Here is a 17,025-nt window from a genome sequence, read left to right as displayed (position 1 = left end):
GTCTGGTATCACTCTCTCTCAGGACTCTATTTCCCAACAACCCGCAAGGGTAGCTTGGAAACACTGGGCCCGATTCACAGAACTAACTTAAGACAAAATCCTAAACTTACTACCATTTTAGTATTCACAGAAGGCACTTACTCATTTTGGTATTCACAGAAGGCACTTACTCATTTCGGTATTCACAGAAGTTAGGAGTCCTAACTTTAGGACTCGTAAATGCCTTCTGTGAATACCGTAAGTCTCAAAATTAGGATTTTTCTCAATTTAGTAGTAGTAAAGTTAGGACTCCTAACTTTCGGACTCCTAAATGCCTTCTGTGAATACTGAAAGTCTTAAAATTAGGATTTTTCTCAACTTTACTACTACTAAACTGAGAAAAATCCTAATTTTAAGACTTTCGGTATTCACAGAAGGCATTTAGGAGTCCGAAAGTTAGGAGTCCTAACTTTACTACTAGTAAATTGGGAAAAATCCTAATTTTAAGAATTTCGGTATTCACAGAAGTGATTTAGGAGTCCTAAAGTTAGGAGTCCTAACTTTACGACTATTAAACTGAGAAAAATCCTAATTTTAAGACTTTCGGTATTCACAGAAGGCCTTTAGGAGTCCTAAAGTTAGGACTGCTAACTTCTGTGAATACCGAAATGAGTAAATGTCTTCTGTGAATACCAAATTGAGTAAGTGCCTTCTGTGAATACGAAAATGGTAGTAAGTTTAGGATTTTGTCTTAAGTCAGTTCTGTGAATCGGGCCCACTGGAGCTGGATTTCTCGGCAGGAGAAAAGACAGCGTCTCTCTCAGTGCATCTGCTGGAGGGTCGGCTTCCTTCGGCACTTGCTTCAGCGAGCTGTGTCATGTAGGTAGATAGTCGAACTGCTCCAAACCACCATATCTTTGCCTGGGCAAGTGTGGGCATATTTATACCTTGAAGGTGCCGAGTTTGACGTAAGGTTGGACATAATAACGTCATCAAAGACTCCGTTCTTTGAAAACTCCATGAGTTCTTGGATACATCAATATTCAAGCAAGAGGAGGTCCCTGACTGCTGAAGGCGGGTTTTTCCAAGAACTCGTTGTGGATTTTCGGAACTAGTGGAAGTAGCCATGCCGTATTTGGACTGCCTGAGCTAAGTCTTAATATGGTTAAGATTTCTATGCCTATATAAGGATATGGTGATTTATACCTATATAAGGGCATGAATCGGGAAAATTACACTAGGGTCCTAAAATGCTCCACAACAGAAGCACAGGAAAGCCAAGTGGGACTCATCCCCATCCTCTCACTCTCCATTAAAAAAGCCATGAGGGTCCCAAAGTGCCAATCAGTCTCACTCCTGAACTCCCTCCAAGGCGCCCATTCCACAATTGATCCTGATGCATCCAATATCCCTGGAGGTCATCGGTTTAGCACCACAGCAGACTGATCAAGGCTTTTAGAGAGGTTATGTTGCAAGTTTATGTCACTCTTCTGATGCCTCTGGTTTGTCTTTGGGCCCCAAAGATCCGCAGAGACCTCCAGCCGGCTTACCGCCAGTGGATTAGTCCTTGGCACCATATGTGCCTCCCAAATCCATCTCAGGTTCCACCCTGTCTTCGGTCTGACTTCCACTCCGATGCCAAAATCCATGCTGGACGACGAATCTGGTATATGGTTTCCCAGGCGGGGGAAGACAGTGGCAGTGTCCATACTCCGCTTGGCGGCTACTGAATGGGCTGATAAAATTAGAGTGTAATTGGAAGAGCGTTGCTGAAATAATAGCGCTTTTTAAACATCTCTATTTTTAAATTCCTTGTGCACGATTTTAGCGAGTGTGCTGCACGTAATTTGTTTAATACTGTTTTAAAACTTATCCGGAGTGCTGGTCTCGATTCCTGTGCCTGCCCGCCTCGGTCCGACTCGGTAATTCATTACCGTTGTGCGGAGGGCGGACAGGTGAGGGCCAGGCACTTCCGGGAGCGGTCAGCGCTCTAGTGCTCAACTGGGGGCTATTTAGCCATCGCCTCACAGGAAGCGCGCAGCGATTGCGCGCAGCCTCATCACAGCCGAAGACCAGCCTAAGAGCTGCCCGTCTGCGCCCGTCCGCGCTAGGCTGGGCTCTGGGCTTGGCACAATTTTTTGGTGGTGAGCAAAGCTATCCTTATTACCATGGTTATTGTATACTCCTTTGATGAGTTATATGCCTTACGCAACTCTCCCAATACCAATTGTTCCTTGTACCCTTCTCCCCCTACTAAGTTTTGCTGTCCTCACTGCAAGTTCTTTCTAAAAAAAACGACTTTGTGCAGATCCTTATGTCAATACGGCAGACGAAACAGACAGGTGACCCCAAGGATAATCCCGCCCAGTCGGCCTCTTCGTTTTTGGAGTATAAACTGCAGATCCCTACCTCAACACAGATACAATATACATGATTTTCTTGTGGAACATCAACCAGATGCGATATTCCTGATCGAGACTTGGCTCAGGGACTGCTCAGGTCCGGATATTGCAGATGCCGTCCCCTCTAATTATGCTATTCTTCGCCAAGATAGAGTCTCTGGCAGAGGAGGTGGAATTGCAATTATCTACAAGAATATATATAATTGTAAATTGGTTGATGCTACCCAAAAAGACTGTGAGTCAGCTTTATTTCAACTGTTTATAACTCCTCAATTTACGCTGTCAGGTTTACTGGCATATCGTCCCCCTGGGACAGCGAGTCCTTGGATAACTTCACTACCGGACCGACTAGCCCCAGTCCTGCTTAAAGCATCTAACTTTACTATTTTAGGAGATTTAAACATTCACTTGGATGACAATGAATGCTCATATAGAAATCAGCTCCTTTCTATCCTAGAAGCTTTTAATCTCCAATTACTCAACACTGGTCCCACACATAGTGCTGGCCATTTACTTGATCCTATTTTTTCTAATTTGCCCTTAGACTGTTCCCGTGAAGCTTTACAAATTACTTGGTCGGATCATCTAGCTGTCCCTTTTACCTTAGACTTGGCTGACACAGCAACTAGATCTTTGACAGTAAAACCGGGGCCATCCCGGAATTGGGGGAAGGTTAGTATTCCTGAACTTAACAAACTACTGATTAAAACTCTTCCGTCTATCGATGCACCGGTTACTGTTCTTGATAATGTTACGAAACTTTGGCTTACTAATGCTGTAGAACGGGCGTTACCAATGACGTCTAAGCCTACAGCTATACATCATCCTCCTGCCCCATGGTACTCGGAACAACTTAAGAGTCTTCGCTCTCAATGTAAGACCTTGGAGCGTAAATGGAGGAAAGGCTACTCTCCTTCTCGTAAAATCATATATAAAGAAGCCTTAAAAAAGTACCATAATAGCTGCAAAACTGCCAAAGCAAACTACACCACAAGAACAGTGACTGATGCTCAAAATTGCCCTAAAGTACTATTCTCTGTTGTGAAAAAACTGACTGGTGTAAATTCCACTCCCCCCCCCCGGCTCTTGATGCCACCCAATGCCAATCCTTGGCAGATTATTTTATAAAGAAAGTGGATCTCATCTATGACCACTTCTCTCCAAGTCCAGAGACTTCTCCCATCTCTCCTAATATGGCCACGGAACCAGTGAATACAACTTCTGATGCTACCATTACTATCTGGCAGCCGCTAGACGCTAATTCTTTTGTGTCCTGTTTAAACAGCGTGCGCTCTGGCTCCCCACAGGATGCGCTCCCAGCAAAAATCTTAAAACAATTGGATCCCCTTACCCATCCTATTTTTATTAAACTACTAAACACCTCATTGAGCGAGGCCCAGGTTCCCCAACCCTGGAAACACGCCATGGTGGTACCTTTACTAAAAAAATCAGGTGCTGATTCTTCCAACCCTGCCAATTTTCGCCCGATATCCTTGCTGCCAATCTTTTCTAAGATATTGGAGCGACACATTAACTTGCAGCTTACTAAACTGGTCGAAAACACCGCCTTTCTCCATCCTTCTCAGTCGGGCTTCCGGCCTAGGCATTCAACTGAGACAGCACTCCTGGGGGTAACGGAGAGTCTGAGGCACGGTGTTGATCAAGGTAACACCATGGCGCTCATCCTGTTGGATTTGAGCGCAGCGTTCGACACCGTGTCACATTCCATCCTTATCGACTCTCTGAAATCTCTAGGAGTGGGCGGCCAGGCCTTGGCCTGGCTGGTGTCCTTCCTCAATGACCGAAGTTTCCAAGTGTTCTCCCCCAAAGCAGCTTCCACCATCTGCCCATCTACCCGCGGTGTCCCTCAAGGCTCAATCCTTAGTCCCTTGTTATTTAATATTTATGTTAAACCCTTAGCATCCATTGTAGAACAGGCTGGACTTACTCTGTATTCGTACGCGGATGACACCCAGATTGTCTTCTCCCTATCAGGGAGAGACGAGAATAACATCTCCGCACTCAAGTCGGGCCTCACTCTTGTGGCCGATTGGATGCGGAGAAATTGTCTCAAACTGAATGGGGAGAAGACCGAGGTGGTCATTCTGGGCCGGAATAAACACCTCTGGGGTCCCTGCCATTGGCCCACTGAATTAGGTACTGCGCCAACACCCTCCACCGCTGTTCGCAACCTGGGTGTTATCATAGATGATAGTTTATCTATGCGACAACAGGCCACTAAGGTTGCGGCCATCTGCTTTTCAACGCTGCGGTGGCTCCACAAGATTTTGTGGATGCTTCCTCTCTCTTCCCGCAGAACCGTAGTCCAGGCGCTTGTAACATCTCGCCTGGACTATGGCAATATCCTTTATCTGGGTGCAGACAAAGCCACCATACAGGTGTTGCAGGTAGTGCAAAATGCAGCTGCACGCCTTCTTAAAAATATTCCCAGACGCTCCTCGGCTAAGGCCGCCTTACATGACCTCCACTGGTTGAGTATCCCTGAACGTGTCAAATTCAAGGCACTGTGCTATATGTTCAAGGTTAAGCAAGGCAGTGCCCCAGCCTACCTCCAAAAGCTGATAACACCTTATAAAACCCTACGGCCACTAAGGTCATCGGACATGGGAAATTTTACCATGCCAAGATGGAAGCTGACAAAAATGGGTGGTCGCTCCTTCTCCACCCTGGGACCCAAATATTGGAACTCACTCCCATTGGCTCTAAAATTAGAGACCAATTTGTTCCGCTTCCGTAAGGCCTTAAAGACACTACTTTTCACTCAACGTGCCTAATAGTCTGCTGTGGCTCAATTCAGGTGAAGCTGCCTTTTCTTCTTTAGTCTATCCCTTGCGCCGGGAAACCCACTGTGGGTAGCTGTGCGCGATATAAGCTTAAATAAATAAAAATACCCAAACTCATCCATGTCTTCATTGAGATCACGTCCTGAAGTCATACTGACGAACCCTGTCCCTGTACATTCATATTCAGACAAGACACTACCTCTACCATGGAGCTGCTTCTGGTGCTCCACCACCTTTACGGCTCTTACTCTGATCAAACTCAGTCAGCCTTTAAAAATGACCCTAGAGACGATGTGGCTGAGTTACTTCCGCAGCATGATGACATCAATACAATACAGGTCGTCAGAGGTAGTGACCTTCCGATTCCCCTTCCCCTGCAGAAACCACTTTAGTTTGTCCTTAATGGAACACCACCACCCTATGGAAGTCAGAATCAGACATTTTCTCCAAGAGTGGCAAAATGTAACATCCAATAGAAGTGTCCTCCATATAGTTTAACGTGGCTATGCACTGTCATTCTCATCCAAACCTTCACATCACCAGCTCATGTCAGGGCAGCTGTCAGAGGAGCACATGCTCATCTTGATGCAAGAAGTGCAGACTCTCCTGCCCTAAAAGGCAATAGAGAATGTACCGGCCTTGGAAACAGGGACTGATTGTTACTCCTGCTATTTCCTGGTGCCGTGAAAGGACAGTGGCCTTCCTCTTATTTTAGATCGACGCTCTCTAAATGCCTTTCTGAGGAAGACCAGATTTAAGATGCTCACAGTAGCTCAGGTTCTATCTGCCCTGCATCTGAGCAACTGGATGGTGGCCTTGGGCTTGCAGAAGGCCTACTCTTATGTACCCATCCTGTAGTCCCACAGGCATTACCTGAAGTTCAGGTTGGGGCAGGGGCAATTCAAGGTGTTGTCCTTTTCTTTGACATCACCAGTGCTCCTTAGGTGTTCACGAAAGTGATGGCGGTGGTCGCAGCACACCGTCAGAGGTTGAGGATACAAGTTGTTGAAGACGGGCTTATCACAATCAGTCATAGACCACCTTCAGATGAAACTACACCTCCTAACATCGCTGAGGTTGACTATCAACTTGCAGAAGTCACACCTCACTCCTATTCAAAGGCTCCCTTTCATTGGAGCAATCTTAAATACAATGCAACACTCTGGCACAGGGCATTGGTGCTATGATATAGATGTTTTTGCTTTGGCCCTGGGTTTCAGTGCATATTAGTACAGTCACAGTCTTCACCCACTGGAGGGAAGAAATGAGCAGAATTACTACCCACTAGAGGGCAGAAATGGTGTGAGAACAGGAGTAAAAGTGACTATACTGATTACCGATCTGGAACACTAGTCGCGTGTTGCAATTTACAATAAGTAGAGCTTCAATCCAATGCGTGACATATGGGGGATAAAGAGACGGTCAAGTTTGAATTGATATAAATTAATAGAAATAGTCATGTATCGCTCTCGAGGGGTACCCCTACCAAGCCACTCTTGAGTGATCTGGGTCGTCGTTACATCAAGGACCTAACCACTCTGCGCCCTCTTCTATATTGGGCCCAGCTATGGCGTACCTCAGAGCTCTCAAGGTACGCCGATGGCCTTAGAGAGGTCATGAATCTTCAAGGAGCCCACAAAATTAGTTGGTTAGCTAACATAAAGAAGCTTTTACTGGCAACATGCCTTATAACTGCTTGGCAGCCCGGGGCATCGCTATCTAAGGCTAAAACTAAGCGAGCCTATTGGGCATGGGTCGACGATCAAGAGCAGAGGGACCCAAATCAAGGTAGACTAACAGAGGTATTCCTTCAGCACAAGCCTAAGCCTCGCCTCGAGCCCTATCTAGATTTTATTAAGAAACCTAGAGATAGATCCCTCTTTATCCAGTTCAGGATGGGCATTCTTCCTCTTCGGGGAACGTACTAGCAAGTGGAAGCCACCGCATCAAACTCCTGCTGATTGTCCAATATGTGAAGGTGTCACTGAAAACATTGCTCATGTGATTTTTGTATGCCCAGCCTATACAAAACCTAGACAGAAATGGCTCAAACCTGTGTGCCTGTTGCTTGGAACCAGGGACCACTCTGTTGCACTTAGAATACTCAAGGTTGATGCTAGCACAACCGTAGTGTGTGGGGTGGCCAAATTTCTTAGTTGGGCTTGGCTGATCAGGCTGAAGGCTACCTGATGAATTAAGTACAAGTAAAACTATTTTTTATATACTCGTATATTCACAAAGCTGTAACAATTTAATACATTTTTAATTATTTATTGTAATATAAAAGGTTTTTATAAGTATTTTCTCTTAAATGTACTGTTAATGAACTGTGTTTTTAAATGTAAATGTGATTTTATGATATTGTATATATCGAAATAAAGCTTTGATGATGAGAAATAGTCGAGCGGACAAATTATTGATTTATTGATGATGTAAATATATCTGTAAATATGTACAGATTAAGCAAAAAATCGCAAATATGATTAGACCTTTGATAAATGAGTATTAAATTAATTATCGTATATGTTGTCACTAGTTGGGTGAAAAGTTTTTTGACTGCAATGCGTGCTTTTAGCACAAAGAACTACAGTAACCAGAATGCCCTGCATCATGTTGCAGGAAGTGATGTCAATGCTTGTAATGGTTTTAAAAAGAGAAAAAAAAGCGACATATGTTAAATCATCAACCTCGTGAACATGATCTTTGTTAACATTGAAACGCGTAGAGGAACACTGGAATGCTGACCAATGCTGAATAAATCCACCACCCCTATTTCAGTCTGCTCAGCAGTGGCAGCAACCTCTTCAGCCCCCACAATCCGCTAACCCTCAGTGGCAACAGCCATGGCAGGACTTGTCCCTTCCTTTTGACCCCTCGTACTCACAATTCACTCATCCTAACAGATATTGTGTGCTAGATGAGGTAGACTGACTCAATTTCATGGAAGCTTCAGATCCAAATCTCACTACCACCAATAATGATATGGAGGGTGTTCTTCCAGCCATACCCTTCCCCATACGTTCCGAATTCCCAACAGTGGCATTCCCAATACCACTCTCGCATATATTAACTAGGGACAGTGTAGACCCACCAAACTCTAAAATTATTACCATCCCCGACGGTGATCCAACACATGGTGAGATAAAAATTCTTAGTTGGAACCTTGCGGGGATTTCTAGGAAATTAGGCCTCCCGGAGTGGAACGTCTTGATTGACGCCCACAAGATCTGTGCATTCCAAGAGACCTGGGTCACTGAGCCACTGTACCGTGTCGGGTTTGTTACATTTTTTACACCAGCTGTAAAACCTAAGACAGGGAAGGGGCGGCCATCAGGGGGGCTTATCATTTGGGTAAGCATTTCGCTTAACTGTCGGATAACAATAAAGAAGGCAGGAAACCCAGATATCCTTGGCATCTCTCTATCGGGCCAACGTGGGGGACTACTCTTAGATCTTTACGATGTCTACGTTAGAGGCTCCAAAAATGGGTGCATCTCACCTACAGTATCGGAGCTCGAGGCCCAATTAGGGGACCATAGCGAACCTGGCCATACCATAATAGCAGGAGATTTTAACTGCACATATGAGCCACTCCCCTTAGAAGGAATACCTGATTTAGGAGAAGAGGACAGTAGGTGGGGTATTCCCATCCTCTCCATTCCACCCATTAAGCGCTGGACTCGCAGTGCAATACAGCTCAATGCACTTACATTAGAGTATGGCCTAAGAGCAGCCAACGGCCGCACACGTTCTGACCAGATGGGTGCCCCAACATTCAACAGGGTTGGTCACTCCACAAGGATAGACTATATTCTGTTAGAACGGGGGCTTTGGAGTTCGGTCATCGATATGGTTGTTATTCCTACCATAGAGAGTGACCATAACTCACTTTCCCTAACCCTAATGAATCCCTGGTCCACCGGAGTGCCGTTAGTGCCACCGAGCTGCCCGCAGGAGATTACTGTCTCCTCTTGTGGAAGACGCCTCAAGTGGAATAAAATCTTGGGTAATACTAATAAATTGTCCACTATTGAAGAGGTGATTAAAGGCTCACAAGATGAAATCAGCTCTATAGACTTACTTATGGCAGCAGATAAGGTAACAACTATCTACGAAGTAGCCATAAAAACTATAGGGGACCTTTTTTGGGTAAAAGGGACTATAGGGAAAACCAAATCTCCAACTAAACCCAAAGGCAGACATGACTGGTATTCTGCATCGTGCAGGAAGGCCAAGACATGTCTAATTGAGGCAGTTAAACGGAAGTCCCCCCTATCAATCCAAATAGCTAGGAGGGAATATAAAAGGGCTTTGTGGTTAGCCAAAAGGGAGTGGGAAGATGCCTATTGGTTAACCCTTAAAGAAGCCAGCCTGAAAAAAGATTCTAAATGGTTTTGGGACACTATAAGGGCACGCAATAGACCAGACAGTGACCTGCTAACCTGCAATATCCCGAGCCAGACGTGGGAGGATCACTTCTCTAAACTCTACTCCTGCCATGACGGCTCCGACGGGAGAGGGCCTGTTACATCCCAACTAACCATAAAGTATGTATCTTGCCCCACTGATTTTGATTTTATGCTAAAGGAAGTGGAATACGCAATAAGCACTATCATTCCACACAAAGCGGCCGGACTTGATGGGATTCCCGGGGACCTGCTAAAATCCGATAGCGCCAAATGGGGCAAATTGATTCACTCCCTCCTTGTTGCCATCTGTAAGGGTGCCCCTATTCCCTCATCATGGAAAGGGGCTGAGGTGGTCCCCATCCACAAGAAAGGTTCGAGGGATGACCCATCTAACTACAGGCCGATTAGCTTGCTAGATACCAGCCAAAAAGTTGTCGGTAAAGTCCTGTTAGTTAGAATCCTAAATTGGGTAGAAGAAAATAAAATCCTTTCCGATTTCCAGGCAGGATTTAGAGTGGGTACTGGAACGATTGAGCAAGCATTCAGGCTCATGATGGTATACTGGAAGGTTGTGGTCATAGGCAAGGGCAGTCTTTATCTCGCGTTTATCGATTTAAAGACTGCCTTTGACCTTGTACCTAGGGACCTGTTATGGAAAGTACTTGCTGACATGGGGCTGCCATATTATTTACTATCTCTATTAGCCAGATTGCACCAGGACAGCTTTGCCCAAGTCAGGTGGGGCCCTGGAGGTGAGAAAACGAGCAGTATTCCGGTAGAGAGAGGAGTCCGCCAGGGATGTGTTCTGGCTCCCACCCTTTTTTCTCTCTACATCAACGGGGTGGTCGAGCATCTCCTCAAACATCCATCTGATGAGCCATCCCTGGCTGGCGAACGCATACCGACCCTCCTCTTTGCGGATGATACGCTTTTAATCTCCAAAACCCCAATGGGACTCCAGAGACTTTTAGACAATTTCCAATCCTTTTGTACCAAACGAGGTCTGGTAATAAACACAAACAAAACGAAGTACCTTGTCCTCAATCCACCGAAACAACATGTGCGTTCCCCCACCCTTAACGATGAGCTCCTGGAAAGGGTAAAGGTCTTCGATTACCTTGGGATACGCATATCGGCCAAAATGGACTGGGCGCCACACCTAGACAAAATGCTGTTGAGCCACAAAAGGATTACAGGTGCCCTTTTGAGAGAGCAACGTTCCAGCACAACAAGGCCTATAGGAACAGTCCTTGAGATTTACACAGCTAAAGGTGTTAGCTCTGCCCTCTACGGGGCGGAACTTTGGGGCTCTTCGTCCACTGATGCTCTGCAGAGATCCGAGAACAAATTCTGCAGAGAAATAATGTCTCTTCCACAAGGTACCCCGACACTTCCTTTATTTATGGACCTTGGCTGTACCCAGATTGGCGAAATTGCGAAATTTCGCCCTTTACTACTATGGGCCCGCATTTGGCGGGTAGAAGAACTAAGCGGATATGCCAGAGGCCTCAAGGAAATCATGTCATCACCAAGCTGGCAAAAAATCAAATGGCTAAAGGACATGAAAAGTTTATTAACTAACTTGGGTCAACTTGAATCATGGCTAAATAGAACGTCACCCCCAAAGCAAACACTCAAAAAGCTCTATTGGGACTGGATTTGTTCTCAAAGAAACTCTAGCACCTCCCTGGGCAGGCTAACAGAGGACTTCCTGAGGTTCAAAGACTGTCCCAGGCGGGAACTCTACTTGGATGCAATTGGAAAACCTTTTGATAGGGCCTTGTATTTCAGATTTAGAATGGGAACTCTACCACTCAACACCTTCACTAAAAGATGGAAATCCTGTATGGAAATATCTGAGCTATGCCCATCGTGTCTTGGTAAACCGGAAACACTAGCACATTTTATGCTTGTGTGCGGCGAGTATGCTACTCCAAGGAGGGTCTGGCTCAAAAACCTATGCCGTCAGTTGGGGACTAGGAGTCATGATGTGGCAATCAGGATACTTATTTCGAACAGTAGCGTACCTTATGCGTGCGCAATAGCCAAATTTTTATCTTGGGCCTGGGCTATCCGAGCCAAAAAGCTAAAACAATCTGTTTAATTCTTTTTTTTTTGAAAAAATTTCTTAAATTGAAAATACTGCCATAATTGCTTAACCTGTTTAACTTAATCAATTAGTTGGCTAGTTTAACATTGTATAAATATCTTTTATCGAAACTATTGTCTCTTTTAAATGTTTGGTATAGAGATATAAAATCCTTTAAAATGTATTACTGTTGTTCTTAACTATAACCTTTTATACATTGAGCTGCTTTTATGATAATGACTTTTATCGAAATAAAGCTTTTTGACTTTGACTTTGAATAAATCACAACTTTATATTCATTAAGTTGGAGACACTTGGTATTTGTGAGTGCGAGCGGACTTGCATTTTGGGTAATGTGGTTCCTATTAAAGACGAACTGATGAACAGTGATTTAAAAAATATGGATGCAAGAAAGATCTAATTGACATGATTACGCAGGGCATCAAGCTATTGGAATACTCACTGTTTTCATTGATAACCTCTGTGAAATACTTTTGTTTATAAGTTTTTTGACTCGATGAGAGGTACGCTACCATGCCAGTTGTCCTTCGTCACTGTTGATGTATAAATGTTTAAATACCTAACAAGTGACCGCCCACATATGAGCATATGACTTTCACCTAGATTCATCAAAGTCCCGTTTTGCGAGTCTGTAATAGCGATTATTAAGGAACCGCTATTACAGACTCGCAAAACGGGATTCATGTCCAAATCGCACTTTATTTTGCGATTCCTACAGCTTCCTTATTTGCGATTAGCTAATTGCTAATCGCAAATAAGGAATAACTCCCCATTCATTTCTATGGGCCTAAAGGCCCATAGGAATGAATGGGAAGACATATCAATGTGCGAATCGCTATTAGCGATTCGCATTTTGAGTTTGCGATTCCAAGGGTGCAGGGGTGTCCAAAAGACACCCTGTTGCACCCCTGAAATGATATTGGACGCTGCTGTTACGCACACACATGTCCCAAGGACATGTATGTGTGTAACATACAACTTAGAAAAATGCACTTAAGTGCATTTTTCTAAGTTTCCGCTATTTACCACGAGGTTTGACTTCGCGGTAAATAGCGGCCCAAATTTGCGAATTCGCAATTTTTAAATGTTTCATGAATTGCTTTTAAGGAATCTCAAATAGAGATTCCTTAAATGCAATTCCTCGCAAAATTGCAAATTCTATAATAGCAATTTTTGCATTTGGGATGATGAATCCCAAATGCAAAAATTGCGCTCGCAAAGGGCCAGATTCTCAGAATCTGGCCCTTTGCGAGCCAATTTTACGTTGATGAATCTGGCCGTAAGTCTTGTGTGGAGTTGAAAGGCACTGTGCTGGTTGCTGTGCCAGGATTGAAGAACTGTTAATAATGGATTGGCTGGTGGGGCTGATTTCACATTACTGTAAGGTGCTGGACATGTTTTTTTATTTGGAATATATAGCGTGGTCCAGTCGCAGAGTAACGAACCGACAGCCAGAGCGTCAGGTTTCCCCACCCCGGACCAATCAAGTTGACTCGGTAAAACGAACTGGGGGAAACGGTGCCACCAAACACTGGAGTTTGGGATGTTTCCTCAGCAACCTTTGCCAAAATACGGGCTGCAGTGAGGAGCTACACAACTGGGAACTTTTGTCCCAGTGAGACAGTTTTAAAATATCGGCATTATTTTACCGGAGGGCTGTGAGACTACAAAGACCAGCATGCTGCGCCAAATACCACAGCGTGGTGTCCACTAGAGGGCCGGTATTGTTCAATAAAATCATCACAGGAACTCATGCACAGCCTTCCATTGCCGGGCTGACCTTTGAAAAAGTTTGAAGTCAAACGAAACGCGTCAGGATTGCCCTTTCTACTGCTCGAAATAAAATGATTGCATCATTTGTGCAGCGTGTTCGACTCACCTTCTTTCCAGATTGGGAGAGGAATTGCAAGCAATTATAGCGACGTGGTCCAGTCGCAGAGTAACGAACCGACAGCCAGAGCGCCAGGTTTCCCCACCCCGGACCAATCAAATTGACTCGGTAAAACGAACTGGGGGAAACGGTGCCACCAAACACTGGAGTTTGGGATGTTTCCTCAGCAACCTTTGCCAAAATACGGGCTGCAGTGAGGAGCTACACAACTGGGAACTTTTGTCCCAGTGAGACAGTTTTAAAATATCGGCATTATTTTACCGGAGGGCTGTGAGACTACAAAGACCAGCATGCTGCGCCAAATACCACAGCGTAGTGTCCACTAGAGGGCCGGTATTGTTCAATAAAATCATCACAGGAACTCATGCACAGCCTTCCATTGCCGGGCTGACCTTTGAAAAAGTTTGAAGTCAAACGAAACGCGTCAGGATTGCCCTTTCTACTGCTCAAAATAAAATGATTGCATCATTTGTGCAGCGTGTTCGACTCACCTTCTTTCCAGATTGGGAGAGGAATTGCAAGCAATTATAGCGACGTGGTCCAGTCGCAGAGTAACGAACCGACAGCCAGAGCGCCAGGTTTCCCCACCCCGGACCAATCAAGTTGACTCGGTAAAACGAACTGGGGGAAACAGCGCCACCAAACACTGGAGTTTGGGATGTTTCCTCAGCAACCTTTGCCAAAATACGGGCTGCAGTGAGGAGCTACACAACTGGGAACTCTTGTCCCAGTGAGACAGTTTTAAAATATCGGCATTATTTTACCGGAGGGCTATGAGACTGCAAAGACCAGCATGCTGCGCCAAATACCACAGCGTGGTGTCCACTAGAGGGCCGGTATTGTTCAATAAAATCATCACAGGAACTCATGCACAGCCTTCCATTGCCGGGCTGACCTTTGAAAAAGTTTGAAGTCAAACGAAACGCGTCAGGATTGCCCTTTCTACTGCTCAAAATAAAATGATTGCATCATTTGTGCAGCGTGTTCGACTCACCTTCTTTCCAGATTGGGAGAGGAATTGCAAGCGCATATATATATATATATATATATATATACACACACACATATATATATATATATATATATATATATATATATATATATATATATATATATATATATATACACTCCACCCTCCCTCTTGTACGTATACCGCTATCACCTAATCGACAGCCGCACCACCTCTGGACACTCCACAAGAGCGGGTCCATACGAATTTCAACTTCTCCTCTCCAAGCAAGGATGGCTGCGCCGTGTGTGGTTGGAAAATCTTTATTCAGCTACTATCGAACGCATTTCGGCTGCACAGCAGCCTTGTTTACCGATAATGAAAAGCCTGGGACGACTCCTGGTGGCCAACAGCACTGGGGGCAGCCCCGACCCCCACCGACCACGCACGCAACATGGGAATCATCCTCGACTCTACGCTCTCAATGACCAATCAAGTCAACGCTGTCTCCTCCTCCTGCTTCAACACCCTCCGCATGCTCCGCAAGATCTACAGATGGATCCCGACAGATACAAGAAAGACAGTCACCAGGCCCTCATCAGCAGCAGACTCGACTACGGAAACGCCCTCTATGCGGGAGCCCCAACCAAGCTCATCAATCGACTACAACGCATCCAAAACACCTCGGCACGACTGATCCTCAATGTACCACGACACGGCCACATCACCCCCCACCTGAGAAACCTGCACTGGCTCCCCATCAACAAGAGGATATCCTTCAAGCTCCTCATCCACGCACACAAGGCACTCCACAAGACCGGCCCAGCCTACCTAAACAGACGGCTCTCCTTCTACACCACCAACCGCCAGCTACGCTCTGCCGACCTCTCACTTGCCACCGTCCCGCGCATCCGAAGAACAACCACCGGCAGGAGATGCTTCTCCCACCTCGCTGCCAAGACATGGAACACCCTCCCACTGAGCTTATGACCTGCTGACCTTCAGGAGGACACTTTAAGACCTGGCTGTTCGATCAGTAGCGGCCCCCACCACCACCCCCCAGTGCCTTGAGACCCTCACAGGTATGTAGTGCGCTTAACAAATGACTGATTGAAAGCGGCTATTTTTTAAAGTGCAAATCGTGCTCGTTACGTGTTCCACGCAAACAACAACTAGTGACGGTGAAAACAGACTTGTCGTTTTTAAAACATGTTCAACTCCTTACGTGGCACATTAACATTGCAATAACAGTTTTAAATAACATAATAATTTCTATTGCTTTATCTATCTAATGACGCAATATATGCATATTTATTAAAATAGCAATTCATACGAAAAGTAACCTTTTAAAATTCGTCGAAGTTAGAGTTAACATTTTATCTACTATCTTTGCAATTATGCCCCTGTTGAAGAACCGGGTTATTTAAGACCCGGCGGCGCCAGGGGCACGCCCAAAGTCTTCGGGTATCACCTGTCTTAGAATACAGAGACACGGGACTCTTCTTGGTGGCGTCAAAGATCAAATTTATTGGCTGCAGCCAGTAACAGAAGTCCTAGAAGTCAACACGGTATGAGTTCTCAGGAGACTGCTCCATTTTACAAAGCAAGTCATCCCTTTTTATGCCAAAAATCACATTCCAGACAAATACCTAACATTTACAAACTGTCCAATCACATGTATCCACACCAGAGGTATCGCATGACGGTAAAACCCACTTTTCAGTTGCCCAGCCCATGATCAATCATCGGTCAAACCCAACATTCTTCTTTAGACAGCTCGAACGAACCCATAATAAAAAAAGGAACATCCCCATCGTAAACAGACCATAAAGAAAGGAGCAGAAACAGGTGTGAGTAGGATAAGGCATATTTGTGTGCAATAAAAGGTTTACGATGTCCTGTGCTCTGATCCTTAATCTTGATCAGCTAAAGGGCAGGAACTGGTTTAACAAGGTCAGCTTCAGGCAACAGGGTCAGTTCACTCAGGTCAAACAGGAGTCAGCACAAACTGGAGGTACATGTACTTAAAAGACTTGTTCAGCCACGGTCATCGGCCTATGTGAGGGCAACCACAAAATGGCTGCCATACACACAATGGAACCCAAGGGTTCAGAACGAAATCCCTAAATACGTAGTAAATCCATCAGTCTAACATGACAAAAACACTCATACTTGCCGCACTAACTAGTTACGGTTCGCTAATATCAAATTCATAACGAAACCATGACCTTTATGGAACGGGTTCAGAATTCACGGAACCTCAGACCCTCCTTTTGCCCTTACATAGGCAATAACCTAAACTCACGTCAATCTGAATCCAGGTCTATATTCATCAGATCATCAAGATGTTGCTGGAGCATAATCCTATTACTTAGTACCTCTCTTGGGACAGGTCTCCTTGCACTTGTAGTAGCACAGAGGCCACATACAGCAGGAGCGCACTGCACACAGACAGAACAGGAAAAGAATCGCTAAAGCCAT

Source organism: Lissotriton helveticus, chromosome 11, assembly GCF_964261635.1.
Source record: "Lissotriton helveticus chromosome 11, aLisHel1.1, whole genome shotgun sequence".
NCBI lineage: Eukaryota > Metazoa > Chordata > Amphibia > Caudata > Salamandridae > Lissotriton > Lissotriton helveticus.
This window is presented reverse-complemented; position numbering follows the sequence as displayed.